Here is a 22,016-nt window from a genome sequence, read left to right as displayed (position 1 = left end):
TCAACCTTTGATTGGAAAGTTTGAGATGGCTGGGATCTAGGCAGGGGCGATTGAGGGAGTGTGTGAGAGCTCAACACATTGCTGAACATTCTCTCTCCACATTGGCATATTTTCATTAGGATACTACCAGAATATCGAGTTGCATATATTGTGGCTCAAAAACACCTTAGCCAGACTATCGACTTCGAAAATGCCATGTAGGTATTAGGTAAACATATATAGTTAAGTAGAGATTTACTATACTCAACTCCTCATATACGAACCTTCATGATACATATATCTTGAAGGTACATAGATGGGGAATTAAGAACAGTAGCTGTATGACTGCCTTCATCATTTGAAGATGGTTACAAGTGGTGGAAACTGATATTAAATTAAGGGGTTCAAGGCTTATTTTTCATCATTAGAGCAAGAGGAAGAAAAGGGAGGAACAGAAAATTAGGGGAAAAGTAAGGAAAAGATAATTAGGCATGGAAAAGGACCTGCAAGAGTGAGGGATGAAGACAGGAAGCAAAGGGTGATAGATGGAAGAGGAATAAGATGCAATGAAGACTAGGCAGCCCGGCATTCTGCAGTGCTGATGAAGGGCTCCTAAGAAAAACTATGGGCGGCGGCACTCATCTGTTTCCTACAAATTGGGCACTGATGTGCACAAGTACTAACATGATTATCCCTCAGCAATTCATCCCTCTCTTCCACAAAGAGGTGAGATTACAAAGCTTTGCAGAGCTGACAGCTGCTCCATCATCCTACTCTGCAGATTCTACTACTCCTAATGCAATGTAGTGTCTGCCCTTAGAGAATGTTCAAGGTTCTCCAGCTGGCCACGATTCATCAGCCGCCATGGATAAAGCGGTGACCTCCGTTGCGGCCTCCTCTGGGATGTTTTGTTAGAGTAGTTATGGGTAACTTGCAGTTATTGTGATGTTTGGCATATATACTGCTGATGCAGGGAACTGCAGCGCTGCCTTCACCTCTACACATTTTCGTGTCTCTCCGACTTCATTCTAAGCCAAGGGCACTCTTGCTGCAGATAAATAGAAAAAGAGGTAATCGAACACCTTAACCCCAATATGTGACTCCTATTGCTCTGGCAGGCCTCTGATATTACCAGAATACACAGAAAGCCTTACTCTTGATGTTTGGGACATTTTTTATTAGTCTGTGGAGGTGGAAATCCGGGTCACTGGCGACATTCTAATTTGTTATGATTTTGTTCACCTTCTCACTACAGACTGGGTCCAGGGATTTGAAATCACATAATAAATCTTGCCTGGCTACAAAAGGGCCAGTCTAGCCTACACTACAAGCACATGTCCTCTCTGTATGGAAACACAAACAAACGAAGACATGCGTCAAATGTGTTGGACCTCACCAGTGAAGTGCAGCTTGAGGTGTGTAGCAAGGCATGTGAGAGGACCATCCACCATTTTTTCTATTTTTAAAAGTGAGATTCCCTGTATGTGATGGCTATAACCAAACTTGGTCAAGTAGGTCGCAGTGCCATGGGACTACGACCTGCACCGCATTCATCCAACACGGCAGAAACACATCTTGGAACGCTTGTGTTCTCGGACAGAGAAAAAGCTGCTTAGCAATTTGATCGGAACTGTTCCTTGTGGGGTGGTGCCAAAATTAATTAAAATACGACTGGTTCCTGTTTGCCATGATACAGTAAGCAGCAAGTGTCAATTAGCAGTGACTGAGATTAATTTAAGCATTCCATCCATCACTGTTTTCCTTCTCTCCGCAAGACACGCTAAGTGTGACAGGTATTCTCAGACATGGTACCCTTGGCTCTCATCATCCACAAGTCAGAAAGCGATAGCGTCAGTATTAAAATTAGGCTCTCTGCATGTTTTGCTGCTTACAGCAATAGCGAAATATTGTGTTATCTATCTAAAGTACTTAGAGAAATCTTGAAATCTTGAAATGAATGGAATGCCTGTGAGAAGACTACCATGGTACCAGGCTGTTACTTCTAATATTGCCACTTGCAGACAACTAATTAATACTATAATGTTAATATGTTCACCCACTCAAAATGGTATCTCTCTCACATTCCACAAATACCAAGAAGCAGAGATCACTCGACACACACAGCATTCTCAATGATGATTGATAAAAAAAATAATTTTCATGCACAATTGCAGATACAAGGCAAGTATCACCGCTCCGCTCTCACTGACCCACTCATAATTTATTTCATATATGTATCATTTATTAAGTGCAACATTGACTCAAAAGCAATCATAAGCCCTTACTGTTTAAATGGGGTAAATGTGATGCCTTTGGCTTAAAATGAAATGTTGCCTTAACGACGTTGCTCCATTTATTTTCTGGCCTTTATGTATCAAATACAATTTTAGAATAATCGAATATATATTGTATACGAGTTCAAGCTGACCGAATTTATCAATGATGTCATTTAACATGTCATGAGTGATGTAATATGGGAGGTCGTAAGCAGTGCATAGTGGTGGCGCAAGTTATACCTCAGTAAGGTATAACTGGTGAATTTCAGTGTTTTTTGTTTTTTTTTAAAACATTATTTTCATCTTATTTCAACTCCTAACTATAAAGTCAGTTTAACGTTTGCTTTTTCCAATGAATTTCTATGGTTTTCTTTAAAGAAGTTAAGATCGTATTACCATACCAAACTATAATGTCCCTTTCACTTTTGAACCCGAGCACATCTTTAAACACAACATTCTCGATAATGGCTGAATGAGTTTACATTAAATCACAAAAAGCAGGCCTTCCGAGTAAAGTTCTATCTTTTTGTAAAATTTGATGTAATTCGCTCAGCTGTGTTTTCTGTATCAGAGAGCAAATTTTCTCATAGAAGTTAACAAGAGAAATCAATCTTTAGAAATTCCCCCCTTTTTTCTTGACCCCCAGCTATATATAGTGGCAAAAAAAATTCCAGAAAGGAGCTGAGGTGGGTGAACTTTTATTCAGAAAGTTTCATAATGAATCGTCAAACTGTGCCAAAGTTATTAACAAAACAAAAAAATACACCCTTCCTAAGAAAACTTTGGCCTACCTAAAACTACCAAGTGGCGTAATATATATTTAAAATACTTCATTCTTTTTTGGTAGGGGAAAAGGTTTTTTTAAAGTATTTTTTTAACATATCTTATCATTTATTATTTTATCATATTTCTCCTTTACTCCCTGTTCTCTTTTTCACTACATTTATTAACGTTTTCTTTATTTAAATAATATTAAATAGCTTTAAAAAACCTCATAAATACACCTAAAAATTGCAGTCATGACATCAAAATAAAACAGAAAAACCACATGAAATGTGCACGTTATCTTTAGGACCACAACCCATAATTTCCAAAAGAGCCATGCAAGTCATATCGGACACTGGAAATGCAATGCTCTTTACCTCACCCTTGATGAAAACTGGTGCATTCACAGGTACTAGCCTCGCTGGGGACCACAAAACAGGAGATGGAATCTGAAAACCCTGCTGCAAAATCAACATTTGTTTTAGAATTTTAAATACTAGGGGGATCCATTTGGGCATCCACCCACTAACTTTGACTGTGTGCTCACATTTCCCATTGTGTGCCCTTTCACAATTTTAGCAGGACGTCGGGACCGAGTGTCTGCATCCTGCAGCAGCGGCCTCAACATTTGTTTCTAATGTTGTGGCCAACCAATCAGATATTTTTAGTTTCACAGTTTCCACTCCAGATCCGTGTTACCTGGAGAAAAAGCTCCCTTGGTCAATCAGATTTGAGTACTTTTTTTGTTGCAAAACTCTTGAAAACCCTGTTGGATTAACAGTCCAGATAGCTCTAAAATGTAACTTTTTCTTGCCCAACCCGCAACCCTTTGTAAACACTAATTCCTTGAAAACTGATGAATGGATTTACTCTAAACCAAGCAAAGGCACTTGTACTTGAGTAAAATTCTACATTTGGGCCAACAATTTGGTGTAATTTCGTTCAGCCATTTTTTCTGTATTGAGGAGCAAAGAATCGTATGGGAAATAGCCCTTTTGCTACCCCCTTTCTTACTTGGTCCCAGCTGACAAATCTGAATGAAGACCACAAAACGTGTGTACTTAAAAAAAAATGATGTAGATTCGAACAGCGTCAAAGTTAATATGAAAACAAAAATAACTTTTCACTGGAAAGTGTGATTTAAAAGTATAGACAGACAGAGGTTCTCTTGCTGCCACTTTAATATAAACATATATTGAAAATATTGTGCAAAGTTACGAAATGTATTCTATTAATTTTAATACTTACCAGTACTTACCTATGATGTAAAGCCTATTGTGATGTAATGATACCAGATCTAATGTACTTAAAACTAACTTGCGATTTAGTGATTCACAATGCTGTGGCAGCGATGTTAACCGTGATTTAAGGCCCTCAATGTAAATGTGGGAAATCACTTGAAAGACCTCACATCTAGAATCATTCATTTTGTGTTCATACAATGCAAGTGTTTGCTACCATTTGGTAAAATCAGTGGCCTTTTATCATAACTGATGCAAAAGCACAAATGCGGTACAATAGTGTTATTAAGTACTCAAACCAAAGGTTACTTGCTGAGACATTTGCTGCTTCATAGTATTTTTTGCATATACTTGTGGCTCGATATGCCATTGGATTCAAGCTGCATTGCACTCATGAGATCGAAAAAGGATGAAACATGTCCCGAGCAGATCGCGCTTCTCTTTACAGGTCTAACAGTTTGAGTAGGAGTCAGGGGCGGCTCCTCCGCAATGGAGGAGGAGCGTCGCCCCACTGGCTCAGCCAGGAGCTAAAAAAATAAAACGATATTTCAGTACTGTTTTATTTTTAAACCTCTGACTCAGCCAGTGTGTGCAGGAAGGGGTGGGGCTGAGGCATGGGATTGGAGAGGAGGAGGTCTAGCGCACTTAGTGCTCATGTGTGTTTGGCCGGCCGTCTCAGGCCGACCAAAACTCACATGGCAACTTAGGTTTCTCACACCCGATAGTATTGAACAGCCGAGTTAGAGAAACCCCGCAGACTCCCTGTTCTGAGCAGGACGTCTTTCTAGCCTGCTAAGGTCAATCCAGCGCGGGGGTTGGAATGGGAGTCTGTGACTAGCATGGCGTGCCTGCTGGAAAAAGGAAGTCCCAGCACCAATGCGCAATGGGGCCCGCAGCAGGTAAGTTAAATTTTTGAATGTTTTATTATTCCTATTATGCTCCCCCCACACCCCCTCCTGCGCTTTGTCCCGTGCACCCCCCCCCCCCCCGCCTCTCCATTTTGTGTATGTGGCGGCCGCCACTGGTTGGAGTGCACCTTTCATGGTGGCAACCAGACAGATTAGCAAATGGCTGATTCAGTGTCACAGGCAATAAAAAATAAGCACTGGAATGTGCCCATATTAATTTCCAGTGGCTGAGATTAATTTAAGCTTTCCATTCACCACTCTAGTTCAGTCATTGCCTTCCTGATTTCCATCTCTCTGGTATCTCTCTATTCAGCTCTTGGTTCTCTATGTCCATCTGCATTTATTGAATCTGTTTCTTTTCTTTCTTTCTTTGGTCGGCCAATGTCTGAAGTAGGCTGAGCCATTAACGCCAATAGACTCAGCTTCTTTTTGGCCCTCTACCCTGTAGCATGGTGTGTTGGAACTGTTGCCTGTACTGAGGGGATATTTATTCCACGGGTACAGACTGTGATCCTCTGCTTTTGCAACGACTTGACTCTCTGTTCCTACAACGTTGTTGATCCTTTCCTTGTCTGATCATGTTTTACCACTCTTACTGGTATAAAACATGTGAATAAAAAAAACATTGTTCCCTTGCCAGTGGCAAGGAAGCGTGTGGTCCTCTCAGTTCTTCTGACTCCGCCCTGGGCATTCTGAGCTGTTGGGGTGAGCAAATACGGGCTCTGAGAAACAAAACGACTTTCACCTACACCGGGGACAGCATGGGGTAATGTCAATACTACCGCACAACTAGATACAGTGTCAGCATGACAGGTTAGGCAGGGTCAATCAATAATACACTTATGCATCTGCTGCGTTTTCAGTGTAAAATTTCAAGCGAATTTAATGCACTTTCCACATAATTCACAACCCGATGAATGATTTTAAAAAATGTTTGTTTCATATTCAATCACAGTCTGGCATAGGTCACTATTTTATCCACCTAATGTAAATATTCTCAGTGTGTGTCCTGTGGTCAGGGCTTTTGTCTGCAGCAAGAAGTACAAGCGTAACATACTTTGATAGAATCCATACTGAGCGGAAACAATGACTCCTACTACTGTTTTGTTTCACTATTGTTGTGTCGGGTGATCTACGCTCAAGGGGCATCTAACCCTGACTAGGCCTAGCACGTGGCCCTAGAATAAACTCAGCCAGACACTGGGAAATAAAGTTGCTTGGTCGGTCGGCGCGTGTCTCTGAACGCCCTCTCACGTGCTTGACCTCTTTTTATTATAGGGCGGTCACATGACCAACTTGTCCGTCCCTCCGGACCTCAGGGGCGGACCCTCGGGAACACAACATTCCTCCTAAAACAAGAAAAACCAACAAAACCAAAAACATACTGCAACATTGCAAACATGGTCTGATCGAGCCCATTGTCTCACTAGCATCGGGACCGATACCTTCAGCGTCTTTCACAAATGCTAGCGCATTAAGTTCAAACATTGTGGGCCCATGTAAAAATGAGAACAGTCTTACGTAAAGTAGTCCCTCAGCCAGCTGGAGGGGGTGGGGTTGGCACGTAGCTGGCGCTGGGACCCTCGCTGAGTCATCAGCTCTGTTCCAGCTTCCACCTCTTGGCTTGGCGCCTCGTTGTCGGCCCCCTCCGGATCTGGGGCCTCATCCAGGACCTCCGGGTCTCCGCCCACATCCTCACTAGAAACCGGCTGCTCGACACGTGGCCTGACCTCGGGCTGAGATGTTGATTCCCCAGGCGGCAACGTAGTTGCACTTTCGGTTTCTCTGTCGCCTTGCTGGCGCCTTGGCTCGCTGCTCGACGGGTGGTAGAGTTTGAAGTGAGACACATTGCGAGTCACCTTGTCTCGTCCTCGAGTAGCTGTGATGCGGGTGCCCTTCACACCACTGACTCGCCATGGTCGTCTTTCATAACTGAGTTTGAATTTGCCCCCAGTGGCCCGATTTTTTATGAGCACGAGGTCACCTCTTTTGAAGTGGGGGGCCACAGCCCTACGTTTCTTGCTGATCTGGTCATAGGCAGCCCGTCTCTTCATTTCTACAGTCTGCTCCTTTATCAGTTCAGGGGCCCACTGGGGGTGATGAGGAATGGAGTCCGTGATTACCCGCCCTAGGAGAAGGTGTGCAGGAGCTACCCCCGTTGTAGAGTGAGGGGTCTGGCGGTAGCTACGGAGAAAAGTGAAAATGGCCATCTCCACGGACTGTCCTTTATCATGTGCAATGCGGATTACCTTGTTTAAGGTTCTCATGAACCGCTCGGCCTCCCCATTGGCCTGGGGCCACCTTGGGGTGATGCGCCGGTGACGGGTTCCTAGGGACGAGAGATAATCTGCAAAGTCTTGACCCTGGAAGGGCGGTCCATTGTCCGTTCTGAGTTCTTTCATGGCTCCATGCGTGGCAATGATTTTCTCTATCTTGGGAATCACACAGTCAGCGCTGGTGCTGGTGATGATTTCGACTTCCGGGTACTTGGAGTGATCGTCGATCATCACTAGCGTGTGCCGTCCATCCGGAAGGCTGCCAAAGTCCATGCTGACCCTTTCCCAAGGGCCTCGGGGCCTGGGTTCCACGATGATGGGGGCTTCGCGGGGGCTGTCGCCTGTAGTTTGGCAGGCCGTGCATGTGCGCACAGCGGTTTCCACCATGTCGTCCATGAGCGGGAACCAGACCTTTGTCCGCAGCCGGGCCTTTGTCTTAACCATTCCCTGGTGCCCTACATGCGCGAGCTGCACCACTCGGCTCGTCAAGGCCGTCGGGATCACCAGACGATGCCCTCGCAGGAGGCACCCCGCCGCGTCTTCGTTCAGTTCAGCCCTCACGTGGTACAGACCGTCCATGATTTTCTGGGCCTCGGGTGTGAGTACCTTCCAGCTCTCCCTGGCCTTCTGCCAGTTGGCGGTCCGGAGCAGATCTTTGGCCCGCTGTATGCAGGCGTCCTGAGCCGTGGCGCTCACCACCTCTTCCAGGGATATGGGGCGCGGACATGATCTGGCCACGACCCATCACACGTAGGCCTCTGTCTCTTCAGCTTCCTCCATTTCCTCCGGGGTGGCCGCCCGGGGGTGTCGTGACAGATAATCCGCCGGATTCTTTGCCCCTGGCTGGTACTCTATGGCACAGTTGTACTCCTGTAATTGCAAAATCCACTTTTCAATTCTGGGGGGTGGTTTCGATGAGGTACCTGAGAACAGGGACAGCAGTGGCTTGTGGTCCGTTACTACTGTGAAGGGTTTGCCATATACATACAAGTGGAAGTGCCGGCATCCCCAATGAATCGCGATGGCTTCTTTTTCAATTTGGGAGTACCTTTGTTCTGTGTCCGTGAGGGACCGGCTGGCAAAGGCTACGGGGGCCCAGTCTATCTCATCTCGGGCTCTCTGCATCAGGACAGCCCCCAATCCCGCCGGTCCAGCATCCACTGCGATAAGAGTGAAATGTCTGGGGTCAAAAAACGCCAGCGTGGTGTTGCTGGACAGCGCACTCTTGATGTCCTGGAATGCCCTTTCCTGCTCCGGTCCCCAGTTCCATGGCGTGGAGTCTTTGGTTAGCTCACGTAGAGGGAGGGTCAGGTTGGCCAGGTCTCTTATGAAGCGACCACAGTAGTTCACCATCCCGAGGAAGCTTCGGACTTCCGTGACAGTCGTGGGCGGAGGTGCATCTTTGATGTCCTTGACCTTGTCCGGATCAGGGTTAACACCATCGGCCGAGAACACGTAGCCGAAGAACCCCAGCTTGGTTTGAAGAAACTCACACTTGTCTCGGTGCAGAGTGAGCCCAGCGCTGCGGAGCCTGCGGAACACCTGTGCCAAGCGTTGGTTGTGCTCGGAAATTGTCCTTGCGTGCACCATGATGTCATCACTGACATTGATCACCCCCGGTATGCCAGTGATGAGCTCCTGGATGACGTTTTGGAACACCTCGGCAGCACTGGATATTCCGAAACTCAGTCTGGTGTACCTGCGCAGTCCGATGTGAGTGGAGAACGTCGTGATGTTCCGGGACTCTTTGTCTAACACGAGCTGATGGTACCCCGCCCTGAGGTCCAACTTGGAAAACCACCGGGCCCCGGCCATCTCTCCGATCAGGTCATCGATCGTGGGGGTGATGTGTCGTTCCCTCTTGATGGCCGCATTGGGGAGGCGCATGTCCACGCATATCCGGACCGCTCCCGGCTGCTTGGGTTTCCGAGTAACTACGATGGGCGATACCCAGGGGGTGGGTCCGGACACCTTTTCAATGATGCCCGCTGCTTCCAACTTCTGTAGCTCTTCTTCGACCAGTGGCCTCAAATGAAACGCGACCCTTCTGTGTCGCAGGGCCACCGGTTGGACAGTGGGGTCCACGTGCAGGTGTATTTCCCGACCCTTGAATCGGCCGATCCCTTCGAACAGGCCCGAAAAGTCTGTGATCAGTTGTTGCACTCCTCGTGCACCCCAAACGCAAAAGAGACCACTCCCAGGTCTTCTGCCGTCCGGCAGCTCAGGAGCATACCTTGGCCTTCCTCCGACACGAAGATGTTGGCACGCGTGATCTTGTCTCCGTGCCGGACTGCTGCTTTGAACTTTCCTCGAATGCGGAGGGGCACGTCCTGGCCATAGGCAAAAACGGTGATCGGAGTGGAGCGGAGGCTGGGTGGAGTAGCCATGTCTCCGTAGAGGGACGCACTCATCAGGTTTATTGAGGCGCCCGTGTCCACCGTTGCCATGATGTCCTGATCAGCTACTTGTATTGCGCACTGTGGCAGTGTCCTTGTGCGTTGGGTGGCTGTGCCGATCATGTGCACCTTGTGTGTGGACCGTTCCTCCTCGTCGTCGTCCATATCACTGTTACTGGGTCCTCCTTCTGCGCCTTCAGGCTCCGCCACCGCGTGTACTGTCTGGCGGGGCTTGCTGAACTTTCTGGATCGACACACCTTTTCAAAATGGTTCATTTTTCCGCACCCGGAGCATATCTTGCCCCGTGCTGGACATTCTGGCGCCGGGTGTCTCGGGCCTCCACAGTAACCGCATGACTGCGCCGAAGCTCCGCCCTGCGGAGTTGTTGTTCGCTTCGCCCATTTGGGCTGTGGGCGGACCTGCAGTTTGTTCACCGGTTCCACTTTCATATTGGCCTGCAGAGCTGCTTCCATGTGGGCTGCCCTGGCCTTGGACAGCTCCTTCGTGCGGCCCAGCGTGAGAATGTCTGGGAGGGGTTTCCCCGACTCCTCTAGAATTCTCTCGCGCAGTTTAGCAGAAGCGCAGCCCTGAATGATCTGGCCTCTGATTTCCTCCGTGACATCCTGAAATCCACACGTTAGTGCCAGTTTCTTCAACCGAGAGTGATAGGCGTCCAGCGATTCCTCTGGCAGTTGCCGTGCTTGTCTGAAAATGAACCGCTCATAGTCTTGGTTGGCCATGGGTTCAAAGTGCGCATTGAGTGCGTTTATAAGCGTGTGGTGGGTTTTGGGAGTTGCTTCCGTAAGGGTGCGGGCGATGGAATGAATGTCCTTGCCACCAAGATGGAGGATCATGGCACGCTTCTGCTCCTTGTGGACCTTGGTGGCCTCAAAGAATATGAATAGTCTGTCCACCCATTCTTTCCACTTCGGTGCGAGAGTGGACGGCGCACCTTCCACCACAAACGGCTCAATGGGCGGAATATTGGCCATCGCTATGGACGCCCGGGAGAATGTCCGTGGGCAGCCGGGAAGTGATCCAGCGGCCGCCGGAGCGCCGGACGCACCTCGCGCGACCAGTCACACTCCTGCGCGCTGCAGATGGGTGCAGGCCAGCGCTGCTCACCTGAAGAGAGCCAGGGATCAGAGTATTTCCTCCAGGCAGGCAGAGCGGGGGTGTGTGGTGGCACGGCACGAGCACCGCGGACACGTGGAAGTGCCCGCAGCCGCCTCACCCCAACAGGGACACACACACACACACACCCCGAGCGGGGGATCGATCACCACCCTCGTCGCCAATTGTTGTGTCGGGTGATCTACGCTCAAGGGGCATCTAACCCTGACTAGGCCTAGCACGTGGCCCTAGAATAAACTCAGCCAGACACTGGGAAATAAAGTTGCTTGGTCGGTCGGCGCGTGTCTCTGAACGCCCTCTCACGTGCTCGACCTCTTTTTATTATAGGGCGGTCACATGACCAACTTGTCCGTCCCTCCGGACCTCAGGGGCGGACCCTCGGGAACACAACAACTATATGAGCAAATTCATGTTCACACCACATACTATTCTCAAAACAGCAGTTACTTCACGGGGGAGACTCAAAGTTCCAAAAAATCCCACACAAGTTGCACCTCTTTACATGGCCCAGTGTTTTGAACACAAATAAATACGAAATGTTTATTATTATTTTACAGGACCTGTTTGGCTGTTTCTTAATTGAAAGAGCCAGCAGGAACCATCTATGGTGTGAACACAAGTTAACCTGAAACTGAATACAAGTTTGAGAGTAAATAAGGCACAGGTTTCAGCCAACAATGAACACATCTTATTTATTACTCATCCATTTCTCACCAAGATTTCTCTTTGATCTTGTGAAAAGATTTTACATGCTCAACTGAGGGGTTACTCTACTACAGGGATCTCGGATTCTCAGTGACTTTTCATCGCTATGTTCTCTGGCTGCTGGCGTGCACTCTCTATGTCTCCAGCACCCTCCCCTTACAGACTGATCTGACATTTCAACTTGCTGTACATATATCCCTTACGTGCCCTTCACAAATTCTATGTTGTTAGTCCATCTACGTAAAATAAGTATCCATTCATTATTCCACATGGATATGTATATTTTCCTTGTACACCCTACAAAGTGACATTTTATTCTGCAACGTTTATTGCACTGTATGTATGTATATACCCCTCCTCCTCTACCAATATGTGACTGAGGACCTAAATTAATTGTATATTATAAGTAATTTATCACTCAGTGATAGTTTAATTGTATAAGACGGATCCCTAAAATACCATAGAGGCCTGTATGTGCGACAGGATTGATTCTTGCTCTTTCCTGCGACTCCTCGTGATTATGTCCAGGTGCCATCTTGCTGCGCCATATTTAGAGCATATCTGCGAACCTAAAGCACCTCACCCAACTCATCCAATATAGGCTTAGCAATAGACAATGACCAATGTACCAGTCCCTCTGAAAAGAGTGTTCATTTTCCTAGTCTGAATCTGAGATCTTCGCAGCGTTGTCAGGACTATGAAGCACTAAACAAATTCTGCAAAATCACCCAATCAATACCCCTAATTGTATGTAATTTGTAAAATTGTTTCAATGTTTTGCACCATCTATTCTTTCTTTGGTATATTCTTCGCATACATGCAGGTCTGCTTTAAAGTGCGACGTTGTAAATGTTTTATACAAACTATTCGAGTCTCGGACTAACTGAAGTGTTCTGCCTATTTTTCCATATGAGACAAAACGGTTCATTATTGCTTAATACCATTTTGAATAGGATCTGCTGAATATGTGCAGTGTTTTTTCTCATGAAACATATGTATTTCTATAACACTGGAATGACTTTTGTTTAAAAAATGTCAAAACAGCAGGACAATAATGCTGCGTATTTTTTCTTTATTCGCATGATATACCGCATCCTGTGTCTTTCCTGGCTGTATAATTTGTATTTTTTTATTGCAGAATTGATTTAACCCTGCTGCATCATTTATTCCTCCACTGTTGCACAAGTCCAGTGGCCCTGTCTGTATACTGCAGTATCCTTGAAGGAGCAGGTTTTGCAATAGTGTTCTCGTTCAGGCACTATTGCCTACTACAGTGTCAGAAACATTGAAATATAGATTACCTTGTCAGTACATAGCACCAAAGACCACAGTGTAAATTCTACACTCCTAAAGACTACAGTATCAATCTATTACAGCACTATAGGGAAAGGTGTTTCCACTACATCACTACATGGTTTAGTGTCAACACTATAGAGCTATAGGCTACCGTGTCAATTCTAAAGTAATAATCACGCAACGACAACCGGGTCTTATTTGTAATGCTGTTGTTGCAGTGAGCAGAATTAAATACATTTTGGAGTAGACGCTTCACCCACAACTTATTGCAGCATGCTTCATCATAGAAGTCTTTCCATACCACGGTAGGTGGATATTTAAGTCTAGGACGGAAAAAGTTTTTCTCTCTATCGTCATAGTGAATCTCAAAAATGAGTCTCTTGTGTAGATCCAATTAATACATTTCGAGGCTTCTGCTTCACTCTCTTTCCAGATGATAAATATATCACCGATATATCGTTTACAGATCCTAATGTTGGTAATAAACAGATTGTTGCAGTTTTTAATGTATGTGGGGCTCCGACCCAAAAGAGATTTAGAAGGAGGCCGAAACATCTTTGCACCTTCATACGGGTGTATGAGCAATTAATTATTACTCATTTAACATCCTATACTATTCCCCTGTTAATCATTCTAAGGTACTTAGCAAATAAAAAGAAAATTTCCTTAGGTATACTCTAAGACATTTTTATTTATCTGAATCCTTGCTACAAATCTAGCTGTTATCTATTTAAGAACTCACAGACACAGTTGAGTCCACCACAGTGGTATTCACCTACCCTGGTATGGATAGACGCCTATGATGACGCATGCCACGATAAGTTGTGAGTGAGGAATCTACTCCAAAATCTCCTTGATTCTGCTCACAGGAACGACTGCATCACAAATTAGACCTGGTTGTCTTTGTGTGATTAGTGTTTAACTTAGGGAAGACACAACCAGGTTTTCCAATCCTCTCACTCTCTTGCTGTGTGCAATGCTGCAGCACTAACAGGTACTATAGCAATATTGCATCACTATAGGTTGTAACAATGCAGCTCTATAGAGTAGTGTCAATAGTATTCAATAGTATTGAAATGTAAGGTACAATACTAATAGCACGTGAAAGTAGCATACTATACAAAAGATATAGCACAATAGGGCACAGTAGAAACACTCCAGCACTACAGGCCACAGTGGCGAACATAACAGTTGTTTATCCTACTGTTTCTAATCCATGGCATTACATGCTACAGTATTTGCTTACAACCTACATTGCCATCAGTCCAGCGATGTAGGTTACAGTATGTTAACTGTGCTCATGTATGGGCTACATTACAGTGTCAAAAATTCAACACCATAGGTGTCAGCTTTGCAGTACTACAGAGTACGATGTCATTACTACGCTACAATGTGATAATACTAACGCACTGATCTCTGCAGTATCAACAATAAAGTGCCCCAGACATCCTTGACAAAATAACACCAGTATAGGTCACTGTGAGAACAATACAGTACAACAGGTTACAGCATCAACACAACAGCACTGTATAGTTCACTGTCAAAACATTTTACCGCTACATGAGATAGTTTTGGCGCTACAGCATCACACGTCCCAACCAGTGTCAGCACTGTAGCACCTCAGACTACAGTGCCACAATCCTGCAGCACTCTGGACAACATTTTTAACACCATAGCACCATAGAGAGCGATCCAAACAGCATAAAAGTTCAAATGTGTAGTAATGTAGTGTACATTTTCGGTAAAAAGGCAATAAGTCTTTTTCCAGGGATTCTGCGGAGTCCCAGAACTATGCTTTAGTTTGCGGAACCTTAGTAGGCAGGAACTGAGTCACCCTACCACCTTAGTACCCAAGTGCCTGGGACCTACTAGCTATAGTGTCTCACTACCCCTCCTACTCACTCACAGAGGAACAAGTAATTAGACACCCGAGAAAACAACACTCCCGACCCTCTCAGGAATCGCAGTCGGAGGACACACTCTTTCACTCTCACACTCGTACTAGTCCCCAAAAAGTTCTGACAGAAACATGAGGAAAGTTTAAAATGTTTATTTAACTATTGTGCTCTCGTATGCAGTATACATGCCACAAAAGTAAGAAAATGCCTAACACAAATATGGTCAATATAGCAAGTAGTCCATAAAACATAAACGGAACTGTCATTATATAAGACAGGGTAACCTAACCTTCCTCCACTTCTACTGAAGCAAAATGATTATATATCAGAAGATCTCTGGGTGTTAGCGGCAGAGTCAGTATCTTAGCATACACTGATGAAAGTTCTACATCTCATATGCTCCACAAAGAAAATGTACCCTCCTATATACATTTCCAGGTCCAAGAGTAAGGGGAAGAACAATAACTATGGAGAATAAAACTCTTGTCTGACCTATATTTCTTTAAAATATGGCAGACTAGGGCAGACTAGGGCTCATATGCATGACAGATCCCAACTACCAGTGTCATACACCAAAAACTATTTAAAAAATATTTGATTAATATGTTTTTAAGTAAAAACTATTTTTTTTATAATTCTTTTTTAATCTAAATGTTAATTTGCTACTATTCTTTGTTCATATCTGATCATTATTTACAATTAAATACTACAGTTCATCTGACAACAGATACGCAACAGTTGCCATTACTGAAGTGCAGGGTCTTTGTCTTCTTAGTAACAACAAAGAAACATGACATTTTATAACACCACATAGACAATAAATACCATTGCATAAATACAAGATCTTTTGGTTTCTTTGTGAGCAACTGTTCTTCGAACAAAAAAAACTAGCAATTAAAACTTAGAATCAATGTGAAAATACATTGTCACAAATAACCCCACTCTCAACCATCAAATCATCACTCTCACCAATCAAACCAACTCACCCACACTGACATTCATGTACAAAAAATCCAATAATGTCAGGAATCCTGAAGTTTTGTACACTTTGTTTTGTGGTAAGATTCAATCCCAAAATAGTCCACTGATGTGTTTTTTTTTTTTTTGAGGATTCACCGTATGTCTAGTTGTGGTCAACGCGCGTTTCGGTGGAAAGGTTATGCAACCACCTTCATCAGGACCATATTGGATAACATAAATGTAAAAAACTGGACGGGTGTTATCTGTAAAATAACAACACAAAAAATAAGTTTTCAAATTCACTGTGTATAGGGACTGTCAAAGCCAAACACTACGTTGAAATGACTCGGGCCAATCAAGGAAAATTTTACATACTTTGACTCAATCCTGTTCTGTGACCAGATACTGACAACCAAAGAAGTGCTCACAGTTAAGTCCTATTTGTGCTCTAAAACATTCATACCAGCTGGGAACATTCATCCTCGTGTCAAGCAAGCATGCAGATGTGGATAAAGAAGTAGATAAGGATAGGGATGGGTAAGGAGAAAGTATCCTCCACCAAGAAACAGTGCTGGATATCTCCCATAGAATTAAGTCAGATATAATAAAGGTAGAGACGTGCATTCAGAGCATGAGCATTGGACCACAATAAGTTCAGGCGGAAAATAAAGGTGTTACTAGTCATGTGGATATTGTGACATTTTGAACATTTGTGAGAGAGAGAACATGGGTGCGGGGAGATGGATGATTTTGTGAGTGTTATAGTGAAGAGAAAGAGAAAGGTGAGAGTGCATTAAAAGCCACCATAAACACAAAAGGAAAAGGATATCCCAGAAATAATGTGCTCTGGGTGTGATTTATCGATTACATAGTACCGCTCTGCTAAACAGCTGCAAGCAGGATGAGGGGCGGGGAAGGGATGGGTTGAGATATTTAGAGGAGCTGCAAACAGAGCCATTGATGTCAATGACAGATTTTCAGCCTGCATTTTCTCATGTGGATGGAGGCTTGCGGGCGCTGTAAAGTACGTCTATCTACATACACTCTTCAGCTTCAGTGGAAAGAGAGACAGTCACTGCGTGCCCTAACAGAGGCATGGCTTAACTGGCTGCAGAAGGCCCCAGAGACCACTCCCTGAACCCCAGTACCGGGTACAAGCTGGTGGCTAGAAGCATCAGCAGTGACTATTCACCCCTGCAACAAGAGACAGGAAGACAAGGGCAGAAGGGGGCATCAAGACAAACCTTTTAAATATTGTTTTGTCTTAAAATGTGAAGTGAGGATATTGTTTTGTATTTAAATCCTGCTTCTTTATTCTGCTGTTTGTGATAACAGTCCAGTGCCAGGGCCAGTGCCAGTGCTGTAATAAAAGGCAGCGTACAAATTTGCGTAAACAGCTGTCCAAAACAATAAACCAAACCAGACAGAACAAGGGAGGGTGAGGGTGAGACAGGCAGGGGAGCGAGAGTAGAGCAATGTCAACAATCCCACGCGGCCACGCTAAGTGGAAACAGATGGCCCCTGTGCACCACTGCTAGCTCCCGCAAGGTTGATGCCACCACAAGCACGAGTGCTTGAAAAGTGCAGACCGATTTTTAAAGGTCATCCCCTAGAGCAGCAATTCACACTGCGCTAGGCTCGACCTAAAAAGTAGGTGTTCCCAAACAGCTGCATTTAGTGTGTTTTGTCTCTGTACTAGGGCATGACCAAAAGAGAATAATAGAGGCATTGTTGTTCGATCTTGTCTACAGTGTTCAGATTAAATATCAGGAAAGAACAGAACGTGAAAGCAAAGGCAGGTTCTGTGTTAATGGTGGTTAACCTGCCCTCCCCTCCCACCCCCCCCTAACTCCTTCATGGGCAGCAAACAAAAGGGAGTGGCAGCAGCTGGGTGTGAAACTGTAACAATACGGCGGGTCAACAAGTGACGAAAACAAGTTTGGATTTGAGTGACCCATCAAGTATGAGGGGGTGTGGCTGCAAGCATGGCCAATACAAGATTGGGAAAAACGGTCCCCATCATTGTGGCCAGAGAAAAGTGACCATCACGTTGATGCAATAAAAATTGGATTGCTGGCATTGCGGAGAGACGCTCACTGTAATGGAACTACAATGACAACCGTCTGGGTCCTACCATGAAGAGATCACCACGACCAAACTGACAAACGCCAGGGTTGAGAAGTGACATGGTGTGCTGAGTGGGGGTGCTACGGGTGGGTTCTGATCCCAAGGGGAGTGCCAACACCCCCAGAGACACTCTGGAAGCAGAGCAACGTGGGGAAAATACTACGACAGATGAGTGAGGTGGCAACCCAGCACGGGAGCGAGTGGCTACTGGAGCATGCCCTGGGCCTGAGAGGCAGGCTGGGGCTAGAAAAATTAAAGCCCCTTATGTCAGGAGAAACTGAAGCAGCAGCAATGGCAGCTCGGAGCCAAGCCCACCAAAGGAGCACAGGCAGGCACAAGCAGTTGGGCACCATAAGAGAGAGTCTGTCAGCAGCAGCAGGAGGAGCTCAACGAACTGCGGTCCAAGAGAGAAGAGACCGTAGAGAAGCCACAGGAGTGGGCATCACAGAAGCCGAAGCAGCAGCACAGACTCCATGGGTGCAGCATTGAAGTGACATGCAGCCACACCAGCCTCACGCAATCGGGAGCATCAGGGTCACCGATGGACAGCAAAGAGGGGCACAGAAGCAAAAGGAAGCCGGCCTCACCTAGCACCCAGCGGGCGCATGCATCCTACACATTGGTGCCGGTAGAATACCGAAGGGCGCACCAGGCTGGACCCCCTGCATCATTTGGTGAAACATGCACGGCTAGCGAAGGGGGGATGCACACCAGGCAAGAGTAGAGCGTGTGGCCCATGTGATTGGGGGGGTGCGCACCAGGAGCCAGCTGCACAGGGGTTTGCCAACTATGGGAAGCAGGTTTGGATAGTTAATATGGCGAGCACATCACAAATGCAGCCCATGAGACACACTCAGTATTTTCACCCCCCAAACAGCCCACCAGGCGTGGTGGCCATGGCAAGGGGCAGGAAGCCTAGGAGCATCCCCCTCCACCTTTTGCATCGGCCATTACTATTGGCAAGGGTAGGCGCAGAATGCAGGACAAGATTGCACTGAGGCCCCAAATGTAGAAAAGGGTAAGAGGGCTTATGCAGCAGGGCAGGCAAGGGCAGCACAGCCAACAAGCCATGCAGACAAGCTGGGTGCCCAAGGGGCAAAGACCCCTAAGGGGTCAGAGGCGCCCAACATTCGTGAGGCGGAGCCAACAGCAGCATGGGGAGGCAGTGCCACACATGGCGGGCAATTAGCAAAATGTCGGGTGAATACATTAGGCCTTCCCCGGGTGACCCACCAATGTTGGCGTGCAAGACCAGGCTGGCAGGCCTGGTTCCATCAGCAGTTAAGGACAGAATTGCCTCAAGGAGTTCATAGATATATACTTGCTTCTGGTGGCCAAACAGACAGGGTGTGACCTGGAGCTGCAGGACAAAAAAAGACGAGGACAAAAGGAGAGGGGCAAGCTTATATTAGAGAGGTCCGTCAAAAACTGGTTACATGAGTTTCGCATATTGGCTTGCCTGTTTGAAAAAAAAATTCCAGGCACTGCAGCGGCATTCTAACTGTTTGAGCAAAAGGTGCATGTAGTGCAAGTGCCAGGGGAAGGCTTGGCTAATGTATGATGAAGCCTTCAGGGCAAAAATGACTAGGACAATCATAATGTAGCAGGTTTCACTGAACACATGGTCGCTGCATGAGAAGGAGTGGGGACACACGAGCAGTCCTTTCATTCCTATGGGAGCAGACAGATTGGTACCAGTAGGGCAACAGAGGGAAACAGTATTGGGAGGGCAAGCAGGCACGGTCACAGTCGCGGCAAGCAAATTTGAGAAGGGTGAATGCAAATTTGGTGCGGCTTGCAAATTCACACATGCCTGCAGAAGTTGTGGCGTGACCCACGTGGCAGAGGCTCTGAAGAAAACCTTGGGATTATCGTCCCGTTTGGCTGAAATATGTTGGCCCTAATTTGCCAGCTATTTGTTTAAACTGCCTTTTTTGCTCTGTTTTGTTTTTAAACTAGGGGATGTGTCCATACCTAAATAAAATGTCCTCTATTTTGAGCCACATTACCCTATTTTAACTCACCACATATATATTTTTTTGTGTTTTGCACTGCTCCTTATTTGTTTTGCGATCATCTATTAAGTTGCTCATTGTGTTTTCCACAGTGAATGTGGGTAAGATCTAGCCCACTACCAAAGGATTGGTGGTCTCTATGATCAAGAGACATACCACTTCTCTACCTGGTTGACCAAACGATAATAATGATCACAACGAGAAGTTGATGGCTATCCAGACAAACTAGACTGGATCTTACCACATATCACTATAGTGTTCTTTTCCTGTTGTATAAGTTCTTTATTTTTTGGCTTATTTTGGACTTAGACACCACATTACCTTTGTGAAAGTGTAGATAGCCTGGTATATTATTGGTCCCTAGACCCCCGGTTTGTTGTGTTGTTTACAGGGTCAGCACAACAGCTTTGCACAATGTAAACGCCGTGGGATAAAAGTCAGAGTGCCAACACCACAGCACTATTCAGTGGCGTGCACTAAAGCACTCGTCAACACTAAGGCAATAACTGCAAGCAGTGCCAACACGAAAGCACTATAGGGCCAATGTAAACCTGACACCAAACAGGCTGCAATGCGGCAAGACCAGCACAGCCACATCCACGTCACAGGCTACAGATTTACAATATTACAGCGTCACCATCTTATCTCTGTTTGCTGCAGCAACAATATTAATAATACACTGCAGAGTAGTATCGAAATGGCTTATTCTGCAAGATAACGAGGTCATGAAATGAAATGTAAGCACTCAGCAGCATCTGTCGAGAATCAGAGCCAACCACACACCACAAAAAGACAACAATGAAACACAGACTAAATTCTGCAGGCCGCAAGATTTCCCTCAACAAACACACCACACCGTCTGTTAAAATCAGAGCCATCTTTTAAAAGGTGCGAGAATTATATGATGACTGCAATCTGGAAGTACTGTGTGCGCGCTGGAGCCTCGGCAAGAGGCAGGACATAAGCTACTGAAATGCAGCAGCATAATACATACAATGACTACCCATTACAGCAGCAGAGAAAGACCCAAGGGGGCGAGGAGGCTGCAAAAGGCCCGAGATGAAAGGGAATGAAAGATGAGGCCTGCGCGCAGTATCGGGACCCAACTGTCTGCTCGCTCACCATCGACGTCAAACATCCGATAAGGAGTGCTGATGATAGCGTCTGTATTATTGAAAATAATAAAGCGGCTTTTTGCACCAGCCGCACATTTCAAACAAGCTTGCTGTGATCCGCCTTTACTTGCTGCTTGAGTGTGTTTGTAAATGCAGCCGGGACCAGGCCACGCTGACAGGAATGCACTTCACACCCTAAGACTGAGAGAGACCTACCGGTGTGGTTGCACTGTCTCTACAGAGGGAGACAGACCCGTGGGGGATCCAGAAAGCAGAAACCAAAACCAGCCCTGGCTAATGTTGTCAAACCAGTCCCCATACTACAGATAAGATCCTTGTATGGTGGAGGGTTCTCTCCAGTCCAAGGTACTACGGGCAGTGGTGTGGCAATGACAGGATTGATCAGGCGCCCCTCACGACTAGAGGAGGGACGCCCTCAGTTGCACCACGGGACCGAGCCAAGCTCATGGGCGTCCGCAGAGGGGGGCAAGGAGGGGCGCTTGCCCCCCCCCCTCCCTGGAGCGACTGTCCTTGTCCCCCCTGCAGACGCCCATGAAAACCGTGACTTCAAGACGGTGTTCTCACTCTCTTTCCTCTCCTTTCTTTTATTTGCTTCCCTGTGAAATGGATCCAAAAAAGAAAGACGCTTTTGCTGGAAATGTAGTATTTTTCTAACATTTTAATTCCAAAGTGCAGCATTGGAAATAAAAGGCTCAAACTATAAAAAATAGCTAAATAACTAAATGAAGTAAGACAGAGTAGTAGCAAACTGGCCAAACTGATTTTATTCTCACTGAAACACATTAGCGCCACTTTTACAGAGTTTGCCAGTGAAGCGCTATTTTTGTTTTCTTGTCTTTGTTTCCCCTGGATTTGGAACTAGTGCACCAATCCTGGAGGTACCAAAATGTGTGGATTGGAAAA

The 22,016-nt window shown here is 45.9% G+C and overlaps 1 protein-coding gene across 10 annotated transcripts in view; it reads right to left on the bottom strand.

Moving 5' to 3' along the window:
- ANK1 (ankyrin 1) overlaps positions 1–22,016 on the bottom strand; it is a 1,037,654-nt gene that overhangs the window by 769,844 nt on the left and 245,794 nt on the right. The window lies entirely within an intron of this gene.

The sequence above is a fragment of the Lissotriton vulgaris genome, chromosome 11 (assembly GCF_964263255.1).
Source record: "Lissotriton vulgaris chromosome 11, aLisVul1.2, whole genome shotgun sequence".
Taxonomy (NCBI): domain Eukaryota; kingdom Metazoa; phylum Chordata; class Amphibia; order Caudata; family Salamandridae; genus Lissotriton; species Lissotriton vulgaris.
Note: the sequence above shows the minus strand (reverse complement) of the source record. Positions and strands in the feature narration are given on the sequence as shown.